Source organism: Astatotilapia calliptera, chromosome 5, assembly GCF_964374335.1.
Source record: "Astatotilapia calliptera chromosome 5, fAstCal68.1, whole genome shotgun sequence".
NCBI lineage: Eukaryota > Metazoa > Chordata > Actinopteri > Cichliformes > Cichlidae > Astatotilapia > Astatotilapia calliptera.
In genome coordinates this window covers 5177455-5203650 of record NC_137426.1, presented here as the reverse complement: position 1 = coordinate 5203650, position 26196 = coordinate 5177455, and the positions used below count along the sequence as shown (strand labels likewise).

Genomic DNA, 26196 nt, shown 5'->3' with positions numbered 1-26196 from the left:
TCTGAACCCTTTTTATTCTACATTAGTCCCACATTTTTGCAGTACTCTTTCCAAAGCCAGTAATGTTTTTAATAAAACTATAAAACCATTTGGTGTCTAAATCTTGAAATAATGGTCTTAGTTTTTATTTACTGATCACAGATTTGGATTGATTAACTGCAGGGGTGTGTCTAGGAAGGGACAAGGGGTGGTATCACTTCCCCTTAGAAATATGATTGGTCCCCTCCTCGTGCCTCCCCACCAAAACCGTTGCACTAGAGTACCGTTAATCTTACAATGCCTAACAACACCATTGGATGAAAGCACTGATTGGATGAGTAGGAATGTAGCTGAGTACATTCAATCAAGTACTTGAAGTAGTACTACACTGCTATCTGATTTTTCTCCACTGTATTCTGAATACAATTACTTCATTTTGTACTCTATACTATTTATTTTAAAGCTTTAGTTACTTATTATTTCTGGATTGCATTATTATGGACCAAGTTACTTAGAAACTTGATCCAAATATTTAAGGTCTACAAATACTGCAAATATTTAAGGTCATGAACATTACAGACATATATATATCTCAGCAATTCAATAATTATAACTTACTAATATTGTGTATAGCAGCGGTCCCCAACCCCCGAGTCGTTTGGTACCGGGCTGTGAGAGTTGAGGCTCGGGTGTGAAATTTGTGGTTTTCAGGGTTTTTATTTGTTTTTAGCGTTATTTTTTTAAATTGTTTTTATCGTTAACTCGGTTTCCCTGGGTCTTTTCCCGTGTCTTATGAATAAATCTTCTTTTTTTGGTACCGGTACTGGTCTTATTTTGTTATATTTATCCGCGACACCTTAAAGGCCAGTCCGTGAAAATATTGTCGGACCGACAAAGGCGCAAAAAAGGTTGGTGACCGCTGATGTATAGGATCCTAAAGTTGACTTTCACATGTATACATTTACTTTATGTACTTTAAATATATTTGAATATACAATCTGTGAACTATTAAGCTATTTAAATAGGATTATAACCTTTAAAGAAGTAAATAAATCTATTATTTATAAAACTGTTCATCACAAGGTTATGTTTAAATTCTTTTACAGCTCCACTTTTCACATAATAAATCTGCTATAGGACGCTGGGCTGTGGAAGATCTTGAGAATTTGTGGTTTTTACAGCAGTTATCTACACTTATCAAATATTACTGACCCAACATTTTGGTTTCATGCGCCCTTCCCCCCCTTTCAGCTGTCTTCATGGTCCCCTCCTGTGCCACCCCATTTAGAAAATCCTGAAAACGCCCCTGATTGACTGCCCTTGCATAGTTGCACACATGTGAAAAACCCTTTAACTGGTCCTGCAGTGACATTTGCACCAAAGCAATGGAGAAAACCCGTAATGTATGTGAAAGGGTGCCTCCGCGGGCCACCACTCTGTGCACCACTGCCATCCACCGTGGCTCCATCAGTCTCCGCCTCCTTCTTAGCGCCGCCCTCAAGGAGTGACTTGGTGTTGAAGCACAGAGAGAGAGAGAGGCACTCTGCAGACTCACACACACACAAACAGAGACACACACACTCTGAGCTCCTCACACCAGCTGCTGTCTCTTTACTAACGGGACAACTTTAAACCTCCTGGATACCACAGTGGACCCTCTGCTCAGTGTGAACACCCCGGACTGAGGTGAGTGCAAACATCCACACATGTTGCCAGCTCTCTTTCTAATTTCGGGTGTTTGCCGTGGACCGCTTGAGACTAAACCAGAAGATGGAAGAAGGGAATTTTTTTCCCCCCGTGGAGGAAAAGGGGGCAGTAGACAGGCAGGAGGAGAGGCATGTCCGGCTACTGTTGGAGCACTCCGAGCTAGCGCACTTTACCGCCTTTAGCGGGTCACCAGACGCCTTACTGAGCTGTAATTAAACCGGTGAAAAGCGTCGTTTCCGCTGCTGGCGCCAGTAAACACAACAACACGGGTTGAGCGGCTTTAACATCTCCTCATGGATGTTGGTATAACAGCGCTGCGGTGACACACATGGGTCTTCCCCCTCCTTTAGTCCGGGAGTGCTGGCTGCCTGCTGCTGGGACACCGGGACTGTTTGCAGCGGGCGAAGCTGCAGATGTTTATTTTGCATTTACTTTGTGAGTTTGAGACTCCCACAATCCAGGCTGAAAGGACCGATGTTCAGGCTTTACGTGCCGACGAGCAGAGTCTTCGTCTTAACTTTTATATAGGACATTTTCGTATGTGCACTCATACAGTTTCCGCTTTATTGTTACTGTAGCATGCTCACTTATTCCTCCCCTTTATGTGATTTGAAATGATTAGTCTAATGTGTAACCCTTATATGTATGAGTATAATAAAGATGTACTTAAAAATGACCCTAAATGTTATATTAAATGTGCAAACTGCCCCTTTTTGTCCATCACCAGTGCAAAATCCTGCAGAATAACCAGCAAATGCCAAAATCAGCCATTAAAATCACTAACAGTACTTTTCATTGCTGATTTGTTTGATAATCACTTTATCCATTAAAGGATTTGGTCAAATATATTCAACCAGGGTTTAAGCATTAGCTTATACTCCCCTAAATACTGCCTTTATCATGTCATAATACACCCGCCCACACCCCCAAATCCCTAAATTCATCCAACAGTCCAACAGTCTAAAGAGATTCACTTCACAATGACCTCAGACAGAAAAGAGCTTGAAATTCTCATGTAAGCAGCTTTAACTGGCAAATATGTTGGCTTTTTTTTTTCTAACATAAGTGACTAAAACGTTTGAAAATGGCTGCTATTTTTATTTCATGACCACAACCCGTTCTGTGCTGGCTACAATGCACATCAGGCCACATTAAACATCTGTTTGACCCTCCCAGTGCTGTGATGACATCAGTAGTGTCCTAATGTGCTGCTTCCAGAGATGTGCACCAAACATCATCAGCAGCATTCATCTCGTTTTGTGCCAGGTGTACCCGTTGCTAAGACAGGTGGGCTTCTTGCCTGGCTGTGTTACCTTTAAATCTTTGATGTGTGGAGACATCCCGAACGCTTTCCGCCTGCTGTTCCTCTCAGCATCTGCACTGGCTGTTGGCTTATGTTGGGGAGTGACGGTTCACTCTGCTGTACTGCGTGCATGTCTGCTGTACATGCATGCGACAACACAAGAGCGACGAAGCGTGTCTGTACACGCGAAACATCAATACCCAAATCTTGGACTCCTGCAGGTGTGCATCACAAACAGGAGTCCGGATTGTGCTGCTGCTAAATATACTGTGCAAGTTGGTGCTTAACTAGATAACCACTGACTACCAGAGGTCAACTGTACCAGCTGAGCTCACTCTGCGATGCAGATAGAAATATAATAAACTTGAGGGTGCAACCCTTGTGTGACAGGTAGCAGGGAGGCCCCAGGAGGGATCAGAAATAAAGAGCAGTTAGACGGCATTCCTCTGCAAAGTTTTGTTGCTGGATTCGAAAGGATATCTGGATCCAGATTAGTTTGCAAAATTTTCATGAAGAAAAAAGTTTGTATTTGTGAATATATGAGGCGACTCCAAAAGTTTATCACTTCTAAATTGGGGGCAAGCTGTGCCTTTAATGCAAATTTGGCCACACTGTTTTGAGTAATAATGCCGATAATCAATCGAACAGATAAATTCAACCCCCAGCTGTTGTTATTTCAGGTAACAGCGACTGTCATCCCATCAGCTGCTGATTAATAGATCACACATTAACAAGGTCAAAGGTTAAACTGGTTGAACTTTAAGCGAAGCGCTAAGATGTAAAGTCTATATCTTTGAAACATGTAAGATGTGGCTGTGAACTGATTTTAGTGTAAAAGTTAAACTTTAGCTGTGAAAAACAAGCAACTGACAACTATTAGGGATAAAATAAACTGGAAAATACAGTGAAATCCCCAGAAAATGTTGAAGCCTTGTAAATGTACTGTAACTGCAAACTGCCTCTATGTTGGATTAGATCGAAATCGAAACTGTGCTGATAATGAATTTCTCTCTGTGAAGTTATGCGCGGTAACAGATGCCACATTCAAGCGTAATATTGCGACGTCTGCCTGCCGTTATTGTTTAGCTCACACACAAACCCACACAGGCACATTAACATGGCACTCGTCCACATTACCAACAGCAGTTATACAGAGTAATGGCAAAATTATATTCCTGTGAGTGTCTGAGTGAGTCGTCTCTGATCTCTAAGGAGCCCCATTGCTATGCTTCACTACTCCCTCCTCACTGAAGAGCTGCCTCCATATATTCTCTGCAGCTTTGTGCCCTAACTGATGTTTAATTATTCCAACACAGTGATTTGACTGTTGCTCATAAAATATTGAAACAGAAACAGCCCTGGAGGGATGCTGAAACACTGGCCTCGCTTGATACTTAAATAGGGCCTGCAGTGAAACGGGGCATCAAAGCGGGTCAGCAGAAGCGTGAAATAAAACTTGTGTTTCTTTGTATAAATTGGAAATCTGTTTCTCAGCTGCTTGCTGCTAAACAGGTCTTATCTGAGCTGCACCCCAAACCAGTGCGCTTTCTTACTATGGATAAGCGATTATAGTAGATCAGCGCTCTGATTACAGCTAGGAGCAGGCACTGACTGCTAATCTGTGGTCTTAATACTAAGACAGGCAAATCGCAGGGCAGCTATCAAGCCTACTTAGAGGTCCTCAAAGTCCACAGCCGTCTCCTAAGGTGTAGATTTGTTGATTTTTGTTGCTGTCTTCAGGTTGACTTGAAAGTGGGCTTGAGTGTGAATGCTTTTATTTTGCGGTTGGGTATAAATCACCAGGGAAGGAATGCTGGTCAGGTAAATTTGCTTTAAGTGCACTTTCAGACCTCTAATTTGTTTGCTCTGCTCTAAATCTGTAGGTGATTTTGTAAACTTTGCTATGGTTTCTTGTAAGGCAGGGAAAATCCAACAAGCCAAAATATACCAATGCAAACACTATGCTCACTGGTCAGAAGAGCAGAGTAAGATGTGAAGCAGAAGGTCCCGCGTTCATAGTGAGACCTCGGTTTATTATCTGCTTTGAGCTTACACATGACCTATTTTGATTGATCATGCAAGAATAAAAAATGCCCGTCACAATTTTCCAAATTCTGACATAATGTAGTAAAATGTTTGGTTTCGTCCAACCAACAGGCCAGAATTCAGATTCTTATTTTCCAATCTAAGAAAACAGGCAATCATTCAAACAGGTTGGCTTTAAAAAAACTGCATGATTGCTAATTGTGTTCAGTATGATTTAATAATCCTTCATCTGTCTTTCATCATCACACATTTTCACTTGTGTGGCGTTTCTGCATGTATTCATCTAATTTATACTCTCCTCTGGACCGTCTGTGAAGTGGTGGGCTTCAGCTGAGTAAATACTTAAGTGATCAGTGGGAGTAATGGCGGATCCCCTGCTGACTGATGCTAGGATATCTTAACCCCCCCAGCCCCCCATGCGACCCCTCACTGAGAGGATAAAACCACAAACATCAGTGCTTTGCAGAGATGTGCGTTAGCTTCTTTAGCACCACGCAGCCCTAATCAGTCTGCTCGGTGGGTGGAGGTTTAGCTGCAGAGCATTTAATCTGCAAATGGTCACTGTCCACTTAAAAACCAGCAACTCCAATGTGATTTTTTTTTTTTTAAAGATGCCACCTGAATTGAACCTGCTTTTTCATTTCATTTTGGAAACGATAAAGTCGACAGTTCAGGTGCAGAGAGCTGCGATGTGCCTCTAAGCTGCTGATCAATAAGACAATTGCACACCGCTTAATGTCCCAGCATGGGGACAGCGGTGTAAATGGATTTGTATTTATACACCACTTTTCCATCTTTACTGAGAACTCAAATGGCAGTTGTACTGCCACCTTCTCGCTGCATTTAGCAACTTTTTTTTCTTCTTCTCTCGCTCTCTCTCTCAGAAAAAGCTTCAAAGAAACATGTACTCCTTTGTACTGACATTACCTTTTTTTTTTTCTTTTCTCAACGAGGTCTTGCTCTCCCGGCGCAGGTACAGCTCTCCCTCTGACTCTGCTCTTTCCAGCAAGTGAGCGAACAGCGAGCTTTTACCTCTGACAGAGTGCACAGCTGAATGGAAGAGAAAGTATGACACATTCTTTGGTGTCTAAGTTTCTCTCTCAGTTAACATTGTACGTCTGCAGCCATGGTCGTTAACTTGTTTTGTTGTGTAAGGTGATTTTGAGTCCCCGGCACTTGCACGAAGCTTCAAATATCCACTACTGAAAGTCCAAAGGCCGGCAAAATGGCTTTCGGGACAGTGCTGCTCCCGCATAGTGAGCTTTTGAAAAGGCCATAATTGTGTTTCTAGTGACTGTCAAAGCTCAACCAGAGTCCCCTCACAGCGAGTCTGACAGCTTCTCATGGCTGGTTAGCTCTGACTAGCAGCTCTACGTCTCTGCCCAGGCTACATTGTATCCCCTGACCCTCCCTCTGTCACACACTAACCACAGGGCCTCATCTCCTACACTTGTTGGTCTCGCTCCCCTGCTGTATTTTCTGAATATCATGGAGGGGGACCTGCATGACTTTGAAGAGGTAGATGCCCTTAACACTCGTCATTGATGTTCTTATAGCAGAGCTAAAGGTTCTATTTTGACTTTTCTGCTGTTGCCGTTAAAGCAAAAACAACACATCTTTATAGGTTTTCATGCTTATAGAGTGTCTGTAAGGATTTAGGGTTTTGGCTTTTTTTTTTTTTTTATAACCCCCTGCTATAAATATACACCTTTCAGCCTATTTCTCTATGTGCTTTTTTTCTGCAGAGACAGACCTGCCAGAGTAGTCAGTCAAGCAAGCTAGTGAACAGGAAGTGAGCTCATAGAGTTTGAGGCTTGCACTGTGCTCAGGAAGGCATTTGACTGAGGGGGGATTGTAAAGGTTTTTTCCTCACATTGTTGTGTGAAGCACACTGAGCCTCTCTGGTTTTCTTTGAGTTCAACATATGCCTCTTTGTATACACATGAAATTCTTGGATTGTTTTGTGCTGTATTGATGGTATTGTATCTATAACCTACAGGTACCAGGCAGTAGTAAAAGGGCTCTCAGGTGAAGGCTGCAAAATAGTCGCTGTTCACAGAGTGTCGTGCTTTTATTCTGCTCTCCTGATGAGCAAAATGGCTCTTAGATTAGACGACCACAGCTGTTGCACTTCAAAGGGAAAATTCAGCCAACATTGAAAGTGTTGTTGAAACCATCCTTGGGTCTGTGTGTGTGTGTGTGTGTGCATCCCTGCTTTTTGATGGCTTGTTTTTATGAATTCTCCCTGCATTGTTGGAGATGGTCCCTTTAATGTCTGCTTTGCTCTGTCTTGCTTCTCTGTCTGTGCCCTGCACCCATTGGTCTAAAATTGACCGCATGCTCTGGTGCTTGGTCGTGCCTGGTCGTGCCAAGGCTGCAGTTGCACAGTAATTGTGTGTGTGTGTGTGAGTGAGTTGTGGTTTGAACTCTTGCGTGGTTTCTTCTGCATTGAGCTTGCATGACCGTAGATGCATCTCCAAGTTTGTCCCCTTTTTCTTTTTCCTTTATTTTTATGAGCAACTTTGCTCAAATCACACACACACACATATATATTTTGCCTGTTGGTGTTCTGTGAGCTTAAAAATAGTGCTAACTGATTCTCTGTAGCTTTGATTCCTTAACTGTAGGATCTCTTCAAAATGTTTGCATCTGTATCTCTTTAAAAATTGATGAGTGAGCACAAGTTTATCTGAAAGCTTCCTTTTAGTAAACCTCACAAGAGACCAAATGTTTTAAAAGTGCATCAGTGTCTAGACATGATGATGATCTACATGTCCTTGCTGATACACAACACTTCCAGCATTAATCTACAGAAAGGACAGGGAGTAGAGCGGTACCACAGTTACAGGGATGTGGTCATTTCTCTTCTGCTGTGGTTCACAGTCGCTGCAGGGCTGTAGTCCTCCAGCTATCTAATTACCGTAATTGTCGGGCTATAAGCCGCTACTTTTTGCACAAGCTTTGAACCCTGCGGCTTTTAGTCAGGTGCGGCTTTTCTATAGATTGTCCATGATTTTTGTGATATCGTAAGACGATTTGTTTTGTTTGTTCCGCTGTTGTACGGCACTACGTTGCCTGGCGGAAGGATCGGGGTTCAAGAGTGGTATGTTGGTCACATGTCCATCCGCCAGGCAACATAGTGCTGTACAAGTAGCGCGAAAAACAAACTTCAAAGTAGCGCTATGCGTTCAGCGGGAGGCGTGGATGATGAGCGGCGATAAACTTGCGAAAAGCAAGTTGTGCTCAACTCTACCGGTGGATTCTGACAGCGTGGAAAAGTGTGCAAACATCCACGATCACCAACGGATTTCGAAGGGCTGGACTGCTGCATGATGGAGAGGAGGACACCGCCACGGCCCTTCAGAGGGTGTTCGACTCTGACACTGACAACGACAATGAGGATTATCTTTGGTTTTGAAAGTGACAACGAAGGAAAGAAGCTGAGAGTGGATGACGAAGCCATCCTGAGCCTGTTCGTATCCGACACTGGAGAAGAGGACTTTGGTGGTTTTAGTGCGCAAGAAGATGGTGGTGAATGACTGACTTTTCTTCTTGTTAAAGATGTGTCACTGCACCTGAGCCTAAAAGGTAGTCTGAATCTATTTTTCTGGTGTGCTGTAGGTTACTGTTATGTACTACATTTGTTACTCATTTATGAAGCACAGCACATGTGCAAATATGTACCCATAACTTGATTTTCAAAATATTAATAAAAGGGGTGTGTCTCCAAACAGCCATCTCTTTCCTGACAATTCGCTTTGTGCATATTCTCTTACATATGATAAGTCAACATTGAAACACCTGCGGCTTTTGGTCAGGTGCGGCTAATGTATGTACAAAACAGGATTTTCCCCTGATTTTAGCTTGTGCGGCTAATATTCAGGTGCGCTTTGTAGTCCGGGAAATACAGTACCTCCTCTAAGGATGTTTTTATGTTTTCCTGCCTTATCTTGAAGTTGTCTCAAAGTGTCTTTGATTTGTGTTTCTTTTAAAATGATTTTTTTGATGTTGCAAACGGTGATTTTATTACAATTCTTCGTTCATTCTCATCTACTTTAATGCAAAGAGTGGCATGCTTATTCCATAATTACCGTATTTCCCGGACTACAAAGCGCACCTGAATATTAGCCGCACAAGCTAAAATCAGGGGAAAATCCTGTTTTGTACATACATTAGCCGCACCTGACTAAAAGCCGCAGGTGTTTCAATGTTGACTTATCATATGTAAGAGAATATGCACAAAGGGAATTGTCAGGAAAGAGATGGCTGTTTGGAGACACACCCCTTTTATTAATATTTTGAAAAACAAGTTATGGGTACATATTTGCACATGTAGTACATAACAGTAACCTACAGCACACCAGAAAAATAGATTCGGACTACCTTTTAGGCTCAGGTGCAGTGACACGGCTTTAACAAGAAGAAAAGTCAGTCATTCACCATCTTTCTCTTCTTCCTGCGCACTAAAACCACCAAAGTCCTCTCCTCCAATGTCGGAAACGAACAGGCTCAGGGTAGCTTCGTCATCCACTCTCCGCTTCTCTCCTTCGTTGTCACTTTCAAAACCAAAGAAATCCTCGTTGTCAGTGTCAGAGTCGAACACCCTCAGAAGGGCCGTGGCGGTGTCCTCCTCTTCATCATGCAGCAGTCCAGCCCTTCAAAATCCGTTGGTGATCGTGGATGTTTTCGCACTTTTCCACGCTGTCAGAATCCACCGGTGGAGTTGGGCATAACTTGCTTTTCGCAAGTTTATCTCCGCTCATCATCCACGCCTCCCGCTGAATGCGTAGCGCTACTTTGAAGTTTGTTTTTCGCGCTACTTCGTACGGCACTACGTTGCCTGGCGGACGGACATGTGACTAACATACCACTCTTGAACCCCGATCCTTCCGCCAGGCAACGTAGTGCCGTACAACAGCGGAACACACAAAACAAATCGTCTTACGATATCACAAAAATCATGGACAATCCATAGAAAAGCCGCACCTGACTAAAAGCCGCAGGGTTCAAAGCTTGTGCAAAAAGTAGCGGCTTATAGCCCGACAATTACGGTATGTGGGGCAAGTTTCATTGAGATTAAAACAAATACAACACAAGTAAAAACCAATTGCAATAATTCCATACAGACAAGTGAGCGTGATTAAGAAAACACAACATTTTCTAACATTAACGTGACAAATTTAGACTGCTAGTGTTATAATTGTTTTTTCTAAAAAAACCCCAAAAACTCCGTGTCTGGTTGTTCAGCTGAATTGCTTCTGATGATCTGCCTTCCTACTTATTTGCTTTTGTTCCAGTCTGTGGTATCATTTACTCTTTCATAAAGGTTTTTACCTTTCTTATTTATCATAATGTAATAACAATTTCTATCTTTCCTTTCATCATGTGCTATGAATATAAGCAACTGAAGTAATTTCCCACGTGTGGGACTAATAAAGGTTATCTTATCTTATCTTATCTTATATACCAACCCTCAGTATTGGTTGGTTGGTTGGTATTTGGGGCAGTGATCTAAGCAGAGATGCTCAGGCCATCCTCTCCTCCAGCCACATCCTCTGGGTCTTTTGGGAAATACCAAGGTGTTTCCAAGCCAGCCGACAGAGAGATTTAATCTCTCTAGCGTGTCCTGGATCTACCTTGGGGTCTCCTCTTGGTAGTAATTGTGGGAAACACTTCACCTAGGAGGCATCCAGGGGACATGTTCTTGAAATGCCTGAACCCACTCAGTGGCTCCTTTCAGCATTTAGGACTAGCTCTGCTCTCCTGAATGACCAAACTCCTCACCCTGTCTCTAACGATGAGCCCAGACACCGGTCGAGGGAAGTGTACTTCTTCTGCTTGTATTTGCGTATTCATCTGGCCATGATTAACAGCTCATCGAGATGATCACTGTGGGAGTGAACTGCCCAGTACATTGGAAGCCTCCCTTGTGTGCTCAAGTTTCTCTTTACCACGATTACTACAGAGCAGACACTGCAGAGGTTCTCTCACCAAATACAACCTTAGCCCCTATCTCTAAGAAACACATTTAATATTCATATGTTGGTATTTTTCTATTTATCAAAAGCCATATTGTTATTGCCATAAATAATAATATTGTTATCAATGTTACATTTTGCTGGTCAGATGTGCTATTTGCCTTCACATTTCTGCAAATCTCCAGAGTAGGGGGGCAAAGTTGGCGTGAACCATTAGGCTGAAACATCCACATGAACAGGAAGTACACCGGGTGGAAATAAAGTGGAATTATCCTTTAAGAAACCCCCAAATGACGCATATGCTCATTCACCTTTCACTCACGGAGGAGCATCAAATTGCCCAGCAGGAAGAACAGATTGTGGCGCTCTTCTCTTTTTCTGCTTTTCTGAATCTAACAAATACAGACGAATATTTGCTTTGTAGAAAAGTAAAATGAGAAATCGGCACGTAATCTCTGACTCTCGCTCTGCCCGCGGTTACTGGCACGGTGCAGGCTCACTGCGTACTCATCTTGGTTTAGTAGTGGATTAGAAGTGACACTTACTGCAGGCTGGCTGACTCTAACCCTTGTTTACTCTGGCTGGGTTTTAGCCGGGGACTCAAACCGTTATTAAGCAGTGAAATGACTCGAATGTAAGGCAGAGAGGAAAGAAAGAATAGGAGGGAAAATCTAGCAGGGACAAAAACCTAAAGAGCAGAAGATATTTCCTGAATCTGCCTGGAGATAGAGCACACTGACTGCAGCAGGGTGGGTTATAGACCCTCGAGGCCAGGGCGTGTCGTGGTCAAACCCTTATATAAATAAACAAAAAGATGCTTCTAAAATAAACACAAATTGCTCGTGTTAGTGTGCAGCGGATTGACGAGTAACTCCACCCAGGATCCGGAGCGGACAGCGGGCGCTAAACATGAGCTGCTGTCGTGTGCAGGTCAAGCTTTCCTTTGCTTTGGCGTCAGGCCTTTTGTGAGACGCCCCCACACTAGAAAAATGTGGTCCTACAGAAAGCACCCGTTTCAGATACACGCCCAACTCAGAACTTGAGGGAAAGAGGAGCAGTGTGATGTTTTCTAAAGGAAAGTTAAAAAGGTGTATGCTGTGGGTCTCTCGCGCTCTTTTTTTTTTTTTTTTAAAGCTCTAAACCTGCATGCTTTTATACTGATGTAACAGAAAGCAATGGGCTCGTGTGGGCAGGTGAAATAAAAGCTGTACATTTGTACTAAAGGAGCGTCTCAAAGAATGAAAAGGGCCGTCACGCATTAACGAAGATGACAAGCAAATGCAGCCTACAGATGCACATAACAACAAAGCAGAGTAAGGAGAATAATTAAAGTGTTTTTTTTGGACGTGGCAGGGACATGAATCTTTACTGCAAAGTGCCCGCCGGTGAGAGGAGGTGAGTTATACTCCTTCAAAGTTTGCTTAATGGACTATAAGACAGGAATACAGATGACTCACACTAGATCAGAGGACTTAAGCCTCTTATACGCAGGGAACTTGCAAAAAATCTGTTAAATTAGCTGCAAAAACCGATAGTTCACACCTGCTGTAGGTCCCCCAGTGTATATAGAAATGACAGCTGTGTTAAATATATTAAGATATTTTTGCCATATGTCTCGTCTGACAATAATGACAAAGTGAAATCGCATCCTGTGAAGTTTTGGACCACTCGTAGCCCTCCTGACATTTATGTTCTCTGTTTGTCTCTTGTGAATGAGGCAATGGAAATTCATGCTATTGCGCTAATTGACTGCTGATGCAAATGGACCTTCAATGGCCGACCCAGTAAAAGACCCCAAGCTTGTGCACTTTGGATGTAATGAGTACAGGACAATTTTCAAAACTGGCTTTACAAATATTTTATGAGGAAGGAAATGCATTTAGACATGAAAGGCTCGCTCCATTTATTGATTAGTGTCTTCAATTTGTGTTGATTAGCAGAAGACTCAGGATGATTTTTGATAATTGATTAATGGTATTTTCAAGCCAAAAATATATCAAACTGTTTTTGTATGCAGCCTCTTGAATGTGGAGTTTTTTTCCCTGTGTTTTAAATAGTTCTGTGCTTTATGGTAAGTCAAACAAATTAGCTTTTTTTTAGTACTAATTTCATAGACCAAATGCTTTAAGAAGAGAAGTGAAAATGATATCAGTCCAAGGTGAACAGAAGTTTGTCTGTGTACATAAAATCTGCCCTTCTCTATCCTATGACTGGAACCGTCACTGCTTTTGTCCTCATTAAAGCCATGGAGGAAGATTGCTGCTAATCTTAATATACCCCCAACCTTCAACCTTGTGTTCTGATGAACCCCTGCCTCTAAGTAAAGCAGATAACAAACTAAAGCACATACTACCAGATTAAAGTGGGCAAAGATGGCTTTTGGAAATGTGGGATTTCTCCTGCATGGAGGAATTTTGTGGCGTCCCTCCTTCAAAAAGTTTTAAAAATGGTCTTCTTGCTAAATATGTGCTATGCTGACACACTGGACACCTAGAATAGTCAGATCCACTTTAGTCAGATTGTATGTGTTTCCCAGTGAAGTGATCAGAAGTCGGGAAGACGGACAGATCCTGGAAGCATGTCTCTGAGTGGCAGTCCAACCTCAAATGTAAACCAGTATAGCTGCTGTGCACGGCAGAAGATTGTGCATAAACCAAAACTAAACTCTTTTTTTTTTTTTTTTTTTTGTATGTATGAATACTTCAAATGAACAAAAGGTTTGACTCCATCTTTCCCCAACATGTATCAAGCTTGCTTTATATTGTGAAGTAAACAAGAAGGGCTGGATTTATGACTAAAAAACAAACAACACATCGCACATTGTGCAATTTGGCTCATTGGTTAAACACGTCAGCATTTTTGCACAGCTTCAACATAACTTTGCGTTGGTTATTCTTTCCATGTGTTCGTAGTACACCTGCTTTTAGTTTACCTGTTTATTTATATCATTGCCCATCTTCTATTTTGGGTAAATACACAATTTAGAGAGGAAAACAAATGAGTTAGAAGTGAGAAAACTCATTCTCGATACCAACCACAAGAAACCCGTGAAGAGCAAACAAAGTGTTTTTCTAGCTCTTCTTTCCTTCCACTTTTTATTCACATCACAAAAAGGAAAGAAAACGAATGGTACAACTCAGCCTGGCTGAAGTTTCGAGAGACTTCATGCCCATGCAGATTTTGTTGTACATTTAAGTTGTTGCTTTTTGAAGTTTAGGTGCACTATTTGGATGCCTGTCTGAACAATGACTGGTGACATCTGCGTGCTTCCTTAGAGAAGGCTGTCAAACCTTCACAGGCAGTATGGAGTGTAACGTGTCTTGTCCTTTTTAAACTTCTTTAAATGTTGGGATGAATAAAGAGCGTCTTCTCCCTTCACTCAAACCAAGAAAAAAACCATTAGACTACAAAGAAGCAACCAATGTAAAAGAAGTTTAAGGAAACAATTATTTAGTTTTTAAATATGTATAATGTTCTAAAAATCTATCAAATCTACATGCTACAAGGGGTTGGAACTCTGTTGCACTGAGACTGTACACTGTCCGTACATTACATTTTAAAATGCAAAAGCAAAATTATTTATTGTTCTTCTTGAAAATGATGCGAAGTGATGTGAGGCACGTCCCAGCTGCTGAAATGCAGAATTGAAGATGCTATAACCGTGGGACTGTTGATGCAGTGTTGAGCTAGTTTTTTCAGGCAGGACCATGAATTAAATTAACAGGACTTATACCCTGCACGACTGTAGGGCCAGCAGTGTTTTGATGCAGCCATAAATATGTTGGTCAGTAGGTCCCTGCAGGATCAGCTCTGCCAGAGAAACACAGATTTACTGCAAGATTGCTGGCTCGGTACTTACAAACATAAAGTAAACAGCTTATGTTGACGTAAGCTAATGTAACTGGTGTGCTTATGAGTTGACTTGAGCTTATTGCGTCACATTTTTTTTTTGAAGTGGGTAATCGAATTGCTTTTGAGCATTAAAACCACAGGCACGAGAGAGGTTTTAATCTACTTCTGGGTGCAGACGGTCAGTTGAGGTATCCTGTGGCACATCAACTCCTTGCTTTTGTCGATATGCAGCGGGCTTTCTACCTCTGCCCTGGTTCATTACGGCAAGGGAGACAATGACCCAGAATCAAGTTGACCTGAGTGCTTTAAATCAAGGCTTCACCAGAGGAAATAAATTCTCTCCCCAGCAGCACGCCCAGCGCCAACTAGGACAAGTAATCCAGACAGAATAAAATCGTCCTTTTAGAGGGCGCTGAGGGAGAAAGGGATGAAGGAAGACACAATTGGCAAGAAAGGAAGAGAAAAAGAAAAAGGATGGAGAGGTATCACATGGGAAACCAGTCAGAGCAGTCCCACAGAAACTAAAATAAATAAACATTTGAGCTTTGTCTTCTTCACCTCTCTACAATTTGTTTTCCATATTTAGATTTTGTATTGAATGTTAGTTTTTAAGCTTTTTAAGTGTGTCTCTAGTCCTCTCTCCAAGAGCCTGGTTTTGGCAGATGTTTCTTCCTGTTAAAAGGGAGTTTTTTCTTCCCACTCTCGTCAAATGCTTGCTCATAGGGGTTCGTCTGATTGTAATATTACTGTAGGGTTGAAGCGATGGCTGTTGTGATTTGACACTACATGAATACAATTGACTTTAGTTAAATTATCTAAAAGACCGACCATTAGAATGTTTGCAAGCATGTCTGATGGGATTAGCAGACTTGTTTGCTTACTTTGATAGTTCGTAGTTTACATCACCAGTTTTAGATGATATGTAAATAAAAAAATGTTCTTGTAGCCAAGCATGGTGTGTGAATTAATGGGCTTTAGAGGTGCTTGTAGGAGAGATGGAGCGAAAAATACCCTCAAAATTCTATGATGGGATATTTCAAGGAAATTTACTGTAATGATTTTTAGGATGAATTGTGTGATGGAAGTGAAGGGCATTTTCTATCTGTCTTTCCCAATGAGCTACTGTCACTGATGACAGAATGCTTAATTCAAAGTGTTAATCTATTGCCACGAGGCGCCACCAGCAGCTGCATTAAAGTGAATAGTAGTTAAACAGTATAAGTCATATGTAAGTGCAAAAATAGCCTTGGAAGTTTTAAGTAAAAGTATAATAGAACTGCTTAACATTTCAGTTTAACAGTCACTAAAATAACTTGTAACTTATCAGGAGGATGCACAATATTGTCACATAAATGAAAATATATCTGGTAGGTCTCTAAAGTCGCCACTAGGATCCAGTCACCTAGTGGTGCAGATCTGAAACTACACAGGCATTTAGGTGGTAAGGCATGTTGTTGATTTGCTGTCTATTGCTTTTGATGTCAAATCCTCTCCAGCCTTAGGTATTTAAAAAAAAAAAAAAAAGAAGCTAAAAATAGTATTATTCGCTACTTCTTTTAACACAATCAGGTAGTCGTACCATTTAACTACATCGGCACCGCTCTTTCTATCATATGGAGTGCAGGACGTGAGAGCTCCAGCGATGCTCCGTTGACTCATTTGTTTACTGTTGGGCCCCTCATCACCGGCTGCTGGTTATCTCCTCCTCGCGTGCCATCATATCCTGGTGGTTGATTGTGTGTTTGTGCCACATCCATTGAAACAAGTTTCTACTTTCCACCTTCAACAGGAATGTTTTTTCTTGAATATTTTGAAGAGTACTCTGTTGAAGTTGTTCCCTCCAGGCCTCGATGGCCGGTGTCCTGCAGGTTTTAGATCTCACCCTGTGGCAACACACCTGAATCAAAAGATGAATTCATTATCAGGCCTCTGGAGAACTTCGAGACATGTTGAGGATGTAATTTAGCCTTATAAATCAGCTGTGTTGGATCAAGGACACATCTAAAACCTGCAGGACGCTGGCCCTTGAGGTCTGGAGTTCCCCCACCCCTGTTTTAGACAAACCTAGACTACCTGTTTTGGAGTCTGTGATAGGCTAAGCAACCAGCTGCTAGTTTAATGTAATATAAATGGCATCTCATCAAACTGCTGACGGCAGTTTTAAAAAAAAGTAAACAACACTATTAAAATTAACCCTTTACAGCCGATCGGAGCGGGCACGCTCCATTTTGCGTAACTATTTTTAAATCCCGGTAGCTCTGCAACCACGTAAGCTAGCGCAATAATTTTTTTTGCATATGAAACCGGAGGAGTTGTACTTACATCTTATGCCATCAGCTTGTCCTAGGTCACAGTTTCCTTCCACATATAGCTTTGCAAAAACTGCATAAAAATCACTTGCAGCAACAAAAACATGATATTCCAGAAACACGCTTCGCCGATCCGATCAGCTGTTTGTAACACTTCCTACGTCCATCAGCGCGAACTATCACATGACCGCATGACCTGCCCGAAACCGGAAGTGACGTCATTTTGCGGAAATGTAGTTTTTTTACGATCGGGGCCTTATGAGCCTATACTTGTGTTTTAAAAAGTTATGTTTGAGTTTATGACTTTCTGTGTTGTTTCTGGGATGCTTAGGACTCATATTGCACTGCTGGAAATAGTTTATTTTGATGCATATGCTGTTATTTTGCAAATTTGCACTATAATATTTATTTTCGTTTTTCCTGCAGTGTATAAAAATTGGTGTATTTCAAAAATAAAACTATGAAGACACTCAAAATAAATTTCCTGTGGTGGGAAACTAGTTTGTGCAACTTTTTTGTATTTACAGTTTTGAGGGATGAGCCTCTTAAATTTCTCTAACTAGAAATATATGTTAAAAAAACAAAAACGATTTTCAATTTTTTTGTAGTTTATTGCACTTTTTTGCAATTTATGTAATTACTATGCACCTAATGCAGACATATTATTAAAGTTTGGGCTATAATGGTTGTATTGATGTATAGCAACTTGAAATGCTCCCAAAAATGGCTCCACAGCATGTAAAAATATAATATAAGCTCTGGCGGACTTGGTTCTATGGTAGGTCTTAAAGGGTTAAGGGTTTTTGATGTTTTGTACTGAAAGACTTTAATATTCATCCAATTAGGGCATCAAACAAGAGACATTTTAGTAAATTATTCACATTTATGTTGAAAAATATGAAATTACCCAGGTCTACTTATACAAAATGTCTTTTGTGTGTTTTTGTATTCATGCATTTCTCAGATAAAACTTTATCAAAGCTGTCTCAGCTTTTAGTTGTCTCTTTGTGGTGTTGCAGCTCACCACTATAACCGAGAGACTACCTGTTTTCAGTATTTGACTTCAAATATCCATTAACATCAGCGTCTTCAACCACACGTGTGCGTGCGTGCGTGCGTGTGTTTGAGCGCGTGTGTGCATCTCACCAGTGCCTGTTCGGTTTTCTGTTTATCTGTTTACGTACAGCAGCAGCTGCTGCTCCTCTGCTCTCTCTTCTGCTGCTGAGTAACAAGGTTTCCTCTTTACTCTGTTTTCAGCGAAAAAAGGAAACTGCTGCTGTTGCTACTGAGCGAGTGGAGACTGGCGACCAGAACATAACACAACATAAAACACGGACAGATCGGTTCGTTGCATCAGAGCCCATAAAAACAAAATTTCCAAAAAGCCTTGGTCTTTATTTCTACATCTGTGGGGAAGTAGAACGACAGCACATTATAGACGTATCATATTCGTACTTGCACGGTTAATTGAACAACTGCAGTACGATACAGTGCCTGACACTGCACTGAAGGTGTGATTGTGTGCGTGTGTTCCTGGCTCTGTCAAAATGCAGACCTGCCTTTTGTCAGTTTGACCACATAGACTAGTTTGACACATCCAGGGGTCGTGTTTCGGTTAATGAATGTGTTTTGTCAGAAAGGTCAGGTGTCGAATCTTGGTGTTACAGTCAAAACTAACGGCTTCCTGTTTTAATTGCCGTGTGCTGTGTCATTAGACGTTTGCGCCGTGTTTCTTCAACACTAGGTAAGGGCTCAGAATAATTGGTAGTGTGTGATAATGAGGCCTCTGGGGTAAAGCTTAAATCTCTTTAAAATGCTGTCAGATGAGTTAAAAAGCTGGTGTCACTGTCTTATAATTATCAGATGATGCCACCTTTTTCATTTAATAGTTTTTGGCTATCCCTTTCCATCATTAATGATAACACTGCAGTACTTAACTTGCAGAGAACAATCAGAGAAACAACACTGCTGAAGAGGTCGGAAACACGAGGTGTCGTGCACCTCTATAAACCTCCCTGGCTGCACGCAGGTGTCTCAGCTGCACAGCGCTAACAAACCAGCGCTGTCCAAATCAGCAATTAATGGCTGCAAGACATCACAGCTCGACTTTCTCCAGACTTTATCAGACATTGAAGGACCCAGTCAGCTATGAATTACTTATTGAAGTATTGCTGTTACAGGCTAGCAGTTTTACCTGCTTAGGAAAAGTGACAGTATACTGTTAGAAGTAGAAAGTAATTCTATTAAAAAGAGACTGTACAGTCCAGGGACTGCTCTGTGACAGGCTTATGGAATCTTCTAGCCTCCCAGCCTTTCAAACACAACATAATGATGGAGAGCACGTGAATTCCAAAGTCTGCGAGGACCAACTTCCCGGTTTAAGTTTAACTGAGTGTACTTGCTGTAATTGTGTGGCCTCACAATTTAAATAAAAGATGTTAGTTGTGTTTATTTTTGGATTTATCTAAAACTGATGATGTACCAGCCAGTATAATCTTCTGTTTTCTGCCTAAGCTACCATTCTCAGAAATTACTTTGTATGATTTTTAAAATATGGTTCTTCAGACCAAGAAGTTAATAGGCCAGCAGTTTGAAATTCATCACACAACAAGTCAGCTAATGGAGTTTTAGAGTGGGCCTGCACTTCTGTTGTGATCTAGGTCTGTTTATACCGCCTTTCTGTCATTTCCCCATACCGTAGATACCTCTGACATGACCTCATAGTGTCACAAATTTCCCTCTCCATGATAGGGCTGACATGCTCCATCTTGTCATGGAGAGCAGATTGATAGCCCTTGTTCTGCTGTGTACCCTTAGTAGGCTCCATGTTGTTTTCTTTATAACTTTATCAGCCTCTCACATCACTGTGGAGGAATTTTGCCCTAGCTTTCGTTAGCGTTGCTTCAGTTCATTGAGATTTGGGGGCATTTGTTTGTGCACAGCTTTCTCAAGGTCCCACCACAGCATTACAGTCAGATTGAGGTGTGTTGTTTTTTTTTTTTTGTTTTTTGTTTTTTACTGGGCCATTGCAAAGCTTTGATTCTTTTTCTTTTTGTTACAGATTTGCTGCTGTGTGTTGGATCATTGTCTTGTTGCATGACATAATTTGGGGCAAGTTTTAGCTGTCGGAGACGCAGCGGCACATTTGAGTCTAGAAAACTTTGGTATACAGAGGCTTTCATGGTCAACTCAATTTCTGCAGAGTTCCCAGGTCCAAATCATCACTGTGATTGACGGTTGGTGCAAGGGCTGCACAGTAAATCGACTTTTAATCTGAATAACAAACATGATTGAGCGAACATTCCAAAACCAAAAGCCAATCAAGTGCTGTCAAAATCATTCAGCTTTTTTTTGTATTATTATTATTATTATTACAGCTTTTAAAAAAAATCTCATAGGTTTTATTTTATGTGAGGCACGTTCTGGTTTTGTACGGGTGACCACATGCCTGCATAGGCCAATCCCTGCTGTTTCTGCAGTGTGCAGCTTGAAGTGTCCTAGGCTAGTGTGGATGAGTAACACTACGCTGAAACACAGAGCAACAAAATTCAAATGTCGGGCACATCTGAGGGTGAAGAGCATGGCCTTTGAAGTTGATCATCCATTCACTTTTTGGTAATATTTCCCCTGGCAATCATTCCCAACAGGCCAAAATTGTTCAGTCTTTTTCTAATTGTACTCTTATGAATTTTAATATCTAATGTGCTAACTGAGTAGTGTAGAGGTTTTCTGAGCAGTGCGTGATCTGACCTTGGGAGGAATTTGCTGGGATTTCCACTCCTGGGAAAATTAGCGACTGCTTTGAATGTTTTCCATTTGTGAATAATCGGCCTCACTGAAGAATGCCGAATTTCTAATTGTTATAAGCCTTACCGGACTGATGGACAGTAACAATAAGATCATTGCTCAACACTTGCTCATGATCAGGAAATCAAATGCATGTGATTAGCAGCACTCGGCTTTAACTTACCCTCTAAGCAGTAATGGTGTTTTTGGTTTTTCACTCGCTGATTCTAAATGTTGGGTTAATGGTTGTTAAATAAATAAATAGTTGGTGTATGTCATGTTTGTGCGTAACTGATTTTAAGGCCCACTAGGGACCAGGCTACTTTCATTCTGATATATAAAGCCTTATAACTGAAGGAGAGCTTTCTCCTTACCAGGACTATATATATCCTTATCAGTCCTCATTAGCACTTCCTTCCAGATTAATCCATTAATATATACCGCATACTTAATACCAAGTGTTCTGTTATGCAAAATGTCCGCTTTGCTCTCCTTGAGTGCAATATGTTATTTGAGGCCATCACCTTCAGCAGTGCCAGTGAAAGGCACAGTATGCTGACAATTACTGTGCAGTCCTAATGGTATGGATTTATTTTTTCTCTCTCTGATGCCATCAACACTTTTGTAGGGCTCAGTAATGAACCCAGAGCTGGCATTCGCTTTGTAAAAGTCTTTGCCGTTCAGCTAAACTATGAAATAAGCAGGGAGTCATTTCATTTCTTTTCTTTTTTTTAACCAAGAAGCTATATTTCTCATTGTGGACATGAAATTGGATTGAGCTCTTACTGCACAAAATAATCTCATTGTACTTTTCCAGAAGTGGCATAAAAAGTTGACATAGATTGAAAGAGGCGCTGTGCAGCGCTCAATCCTCCATTTCACACAGAAGCTCAGAGAAATCCTGTAATAAATTTCCCATTTTTTACTGTAATTAATAGTGAAATTGTCTCCTCTGCCTCTCAGTCCTGACAGGCTTTCTGCGGGGAGTTAAATCTTCGTATCTCTGCAGTGAATGATGGTGTGTGTCACTTGTGCGACAGCTGTAACTCCCTCTGCCGTCTTGCTGAACGGTTTCGGTGGTCTTTTTAATCTGCTTGGCCTGTCGATGGCATTAGCAGGTGATTAAATGAATTAGCCTGACCCGGAGACATTAGCACTGGGCTGGAACTCGGGGTGTGAGGGATTGAGGGAGCTGTGGTGGTGATCGGGGAGGGCGCTGGCTCTTTCTGCACACACAGTTTATCATGACATAGAGGGGTTTGTACAACTTGCATGAATGCGTGCACACGTATAGAAAACACACAGACACGCGCTCTGTCAAACACAATGGGGTATTGTATGTGTGACACTACCACTACTGTGTCTCCACGCAGTACGTCCTGACACAGCACACGCCCTCTCGCTGCTAAATGTCATGTGAAGTTACTGACATGATTAGTGTATCAAAGTGGGCCAAGTGTGTGTTCTCACGGTGACAGTTACGTGATGTGAATGCTCCAGGGTTGGACAAATAAACAAGATAACGTGTTTGATAATCATTTGAGTCACTTTTTGATACAAGATAACTTTGTAACTTGGGTTATCTTCAGCCTGCCCTAATTTTGAATCATTGCAAACGGAGCACCTTTGCGATTCGTTGTGCTTTATTTTTGGAAACAGTCCAAAATTCCGATGGAAACTGCTGTGCGTTAATGTTTCCGTCCTTTGATGAAAGGCTTTGTTGTTGATGTTTTGCCGTCTGGTTGCGCGATTTGTGTCTTTTGACCTTTCTGGCTTTACATCTGCTCGTGACAGGCAGAGACAGATCAGAGCATTGCAGCACATCATGTACAGAAGCATCCACATTGAGAGAAAGCGGACACATGCATCGAGTGAGTTGCTGATTGACAGGGTCACGGCCGTTGTGGGCGGAGCCTTCTTATTTTGGCAACGGTGCTTTCAGGCTTAGAGGGCAGCTGTGAAACTTTATACCGTTTAATTGCCATCTGGTGAAGTAAGTGCTTGTTAAGGTGATCTATTCACTACTTGAAGAAAACTCTCATTGGAGTTACAAGAAGTGTATTTGTAATGCATTATGAGGGCATTTTATGATGATATTAGGCGTTCACGATGGAATAAGTGACTGAATGTGAAGTCATTAAAAAGATAGTGGCTTCATTTGAGATATTATTAAAGTCTTTTATAAGCTGTTAAATAGAGAGGTGTGCATACTTGGCATATTAAAAAAACTTGTGTTTTCAGTGGGAAAAAAATGACCTCTATGCTGTTTTTAGTCAGCACTGATTCTACTCGAATACTGACACTGCTTTTGTAGTCAGCCAGCATCCATTTAAGCTGAACGCTTATCTCTATTCATTGTGTTAAAAACTTTCTTCGTCAAAAACATTTTAATGAGCGGCTGAGTGGGACAAAAGGGTGATATGAGGGGGAAACGGCCTTTAGGTGTGGGACCACTGGGCTTCGTTTTCAACTTCAGACCTGTTTATTTATTCTATTTTTTTTTTTTTTTGTGAGCAAATGTGCTTAAGGACACTGATGATGGTGCTCAGAGAAAAACATTCAAAATGAGTGACTGACTTGGAAATTCTAATAGATGAAATGTCATTTTGAAGCAGTGAATAGAAAATCGTGCCTACCTTGCATTGCCTCAGTGCATGGGGGATTAACTTTGTGTTCATTTGTGCTGCTCCTCATAAACCCTTTCTTACAGACTACACTGGGTGTATCTACGTGGGTGGAAGAGAAGGTCTTGCATTTTCTTACAATTAGAGGAAGTCTTCTAATTACAGATAAAATGCTCAGTCGGTTCCAGCTGGGCTCTGTGTTCAGTGCAAGTTTGTATTATCGTAAAAATGTCTGTCCTGGTCGATCATGGTGTCCAGTGAAAACAGCAAGTAGAGTTCAAGTCTGCAGTAACTGATTCCTGTGCAGATACCTCAGCAGCTGATGCATCAGTTCACAGCAACCCAACAAAGCTAATGTTTGTTTTATTATAAACATCTAAAAGCAGGGGTGGGTTACTTTGTGGGGAAAGTAGAGGCGTGTGCAGCATAAAAAGTCTTTAATCTTTCATAAAAGGTGTTTAACCCGTCACACACTTTTTAATACGAAGCATTTAGCGTGCATTAGCAGTAGCATAATCCAGGCTGTGTTGCAGACAAATGCTAGTCATTAGTAGGGATGGGTATCGTTTAGGTTTTATCCGATACCAGTACCAAACCGGTACTTTTGAAACGGTGCCGGTGCTTAAACGGTGCTCAAACTGGTGCTTAAAGAATGGAGAACACAAAATTGGTCCAAAAACCTCTCATGTTTAGCTGTTTTCCACTTTTTCTTTGGGCATTTTAGCCTTTTTGGCCAGGGTGAAGGGAGTATCTCCCATCAAACAAGAAGACAGCCGCATGTAACTACGACGGTGTTTGCTAGTTCACCTTACATGCATTAATGTAATAACTTGGTTAGCCTACTCAACGTAAATTACACACGAACAACGTTAAGCTACTCACGCAGAGAAGAACGGCTGCTGCTGCCATCATCATCCGTCATCATTTCTGCTACACTGGCAGGGCTAGGGGCCAGGACGCTCCTCTTCGGGTTCTTGGGGGATGTTGCTAACTCCGGGTCCGATAACAGGCACCACACCCGCAGTAGATGTGCCCGGTGTGAGGTCTCGCAGCAAGCTATCAAATACGGCGCATTTCTCGGCTTTAAAAAAAGCCTTATGCGTCGCCAGGTGTTTCATCAGATTCGAGGTGTTACCTCCTTTGCACAGTATCAGCTTAAAGCACTTGTTGCAGGCTGCTGAGTTTGCATCTTTTGCTGTGAAGTACAGCCAGACTTTTGACCGCTTCGCCTTGGGCGTTTTTAATCTGTAGCTCTGCTCTAAAAGCACGTACGTACCCGGGCCCGCCTACTATGCTTGCAAAGGTAAAATGATTGGCTAGAATTCAAAGTGTATTACATCTCAAGGGAAAAAAGCACCGAAAGAAAGCACCGAAATGTGCGCTGCTTTTCGGTCTGGTTACCACCATTTATGTCAGAACCGGTGCCATAATGACACCGGATACCGGTACCCATCCCTAGTCATTAGCTGTATCAAACTGACACAATTGATTTAAAGAGCCTTTCTATCATTACCACTAAGGAAGTTCTGTGAGTCTGTCTGTCTCTTGGGATGCACACAGATATTCATCAGAGTTATATCAAAGACTTTGGAGTAGATGATAAGGATCTAGTTTGGGGAATTTTTTAAATTGAATTGTTTTTTTTATCTTTGCACTGACATTTCACGCCATATCTTCTCAAAAACAGCTTGATGTTCTCAAGGAAAAAAACATCACAAACCAATCTGGATATGTTGGATATAAGAGGTTTTTGCACAGTGTGGGCTTAGCAGAGTTATGCACTCATGCTCTCCTCTTGCACACAAATTCTCATTCTTGTGTGACAAAAATATAATTTTGTTAGTTTAAGATTTAAAAAACTTTCAGTCTCAATCTTGGATTGAATCATTTTTAGTCTATTTTGTTGCAGTCTTTATCACCAAATGGAAGAGTGTGAAGTGTGAGTTTGCTGTCGACCTTGAAATCAGTCGACCTTAAGTAGGGTTTTCTTGCGAAATAAAGTATATTCCTCTCTGCTGCTGACGAACACGATTCAAACATTATCCGGCATTATATGGAGACAAAAATCCTGCCAGCCATTTAAGAGGTTTAGATGAAATCCTGCCAATGGAGTATTATGTCCTGTACGGTGGTGTTACACACTCACGCTGCCATTATCTATATGTCTATAACCATTAGTGCCCATTCACCTTCATAATGATGATGGAAAGTCCTAAATGACCTCAGTTCAGCTGGTTTCTGGAGATGCTGGTGGCTTAAAGCTGATGTCAGTGCTGCTACACACACACACACACACACACACACACACACACACACACACACACACACACACACACACACACCAATGGATGAGGCCTTCGTTGGAAGCATTTATTCCTTGCTTAAACATTTTAACACAATCCCAATAAATGAGCAAACTTACGAACACCCACTTTACCTGACCTGGATCATAGAGATGCGAGTGATCAGTGAAAGAAAGTACGTCTCCGTTTCTTTTTGAAGCTCGTCCTGCGCGAGCAGTAGTAAACAGCTTAAAGCTAGAAAAAACCCCAAACTTCATTTGTTAGGACATATTGCTTTTTGAGGCCCTGCCTTTGCCTTTCATGTTATAC

The 26196-nt window shown here is 41.6% G+C and overlaps 1 protein-coding gene across 1 annotated transcript in view; it reads left to right on the top strand.

The window, feature by feature from the left end:
• Positions 1 to 1524: 1524 nt before the first annotated feature.
• The window catches only part of ppp1r16b (protein phosphatase 1, regulatory subunit 16B), a 100948-nt gene continuing 76276 nt past the window's right edge, over positions 1525 to 26196 (top strand). Inside the window, exon 1 of the mRNA XM_026166817.2 lies at positions 1525 to 1665. The gene's annotated coding sequence lies outside the window, so the exon portion shown is untranslated. The remainder of the gene's footprint in view (positions 1666 to 26196) is intronic.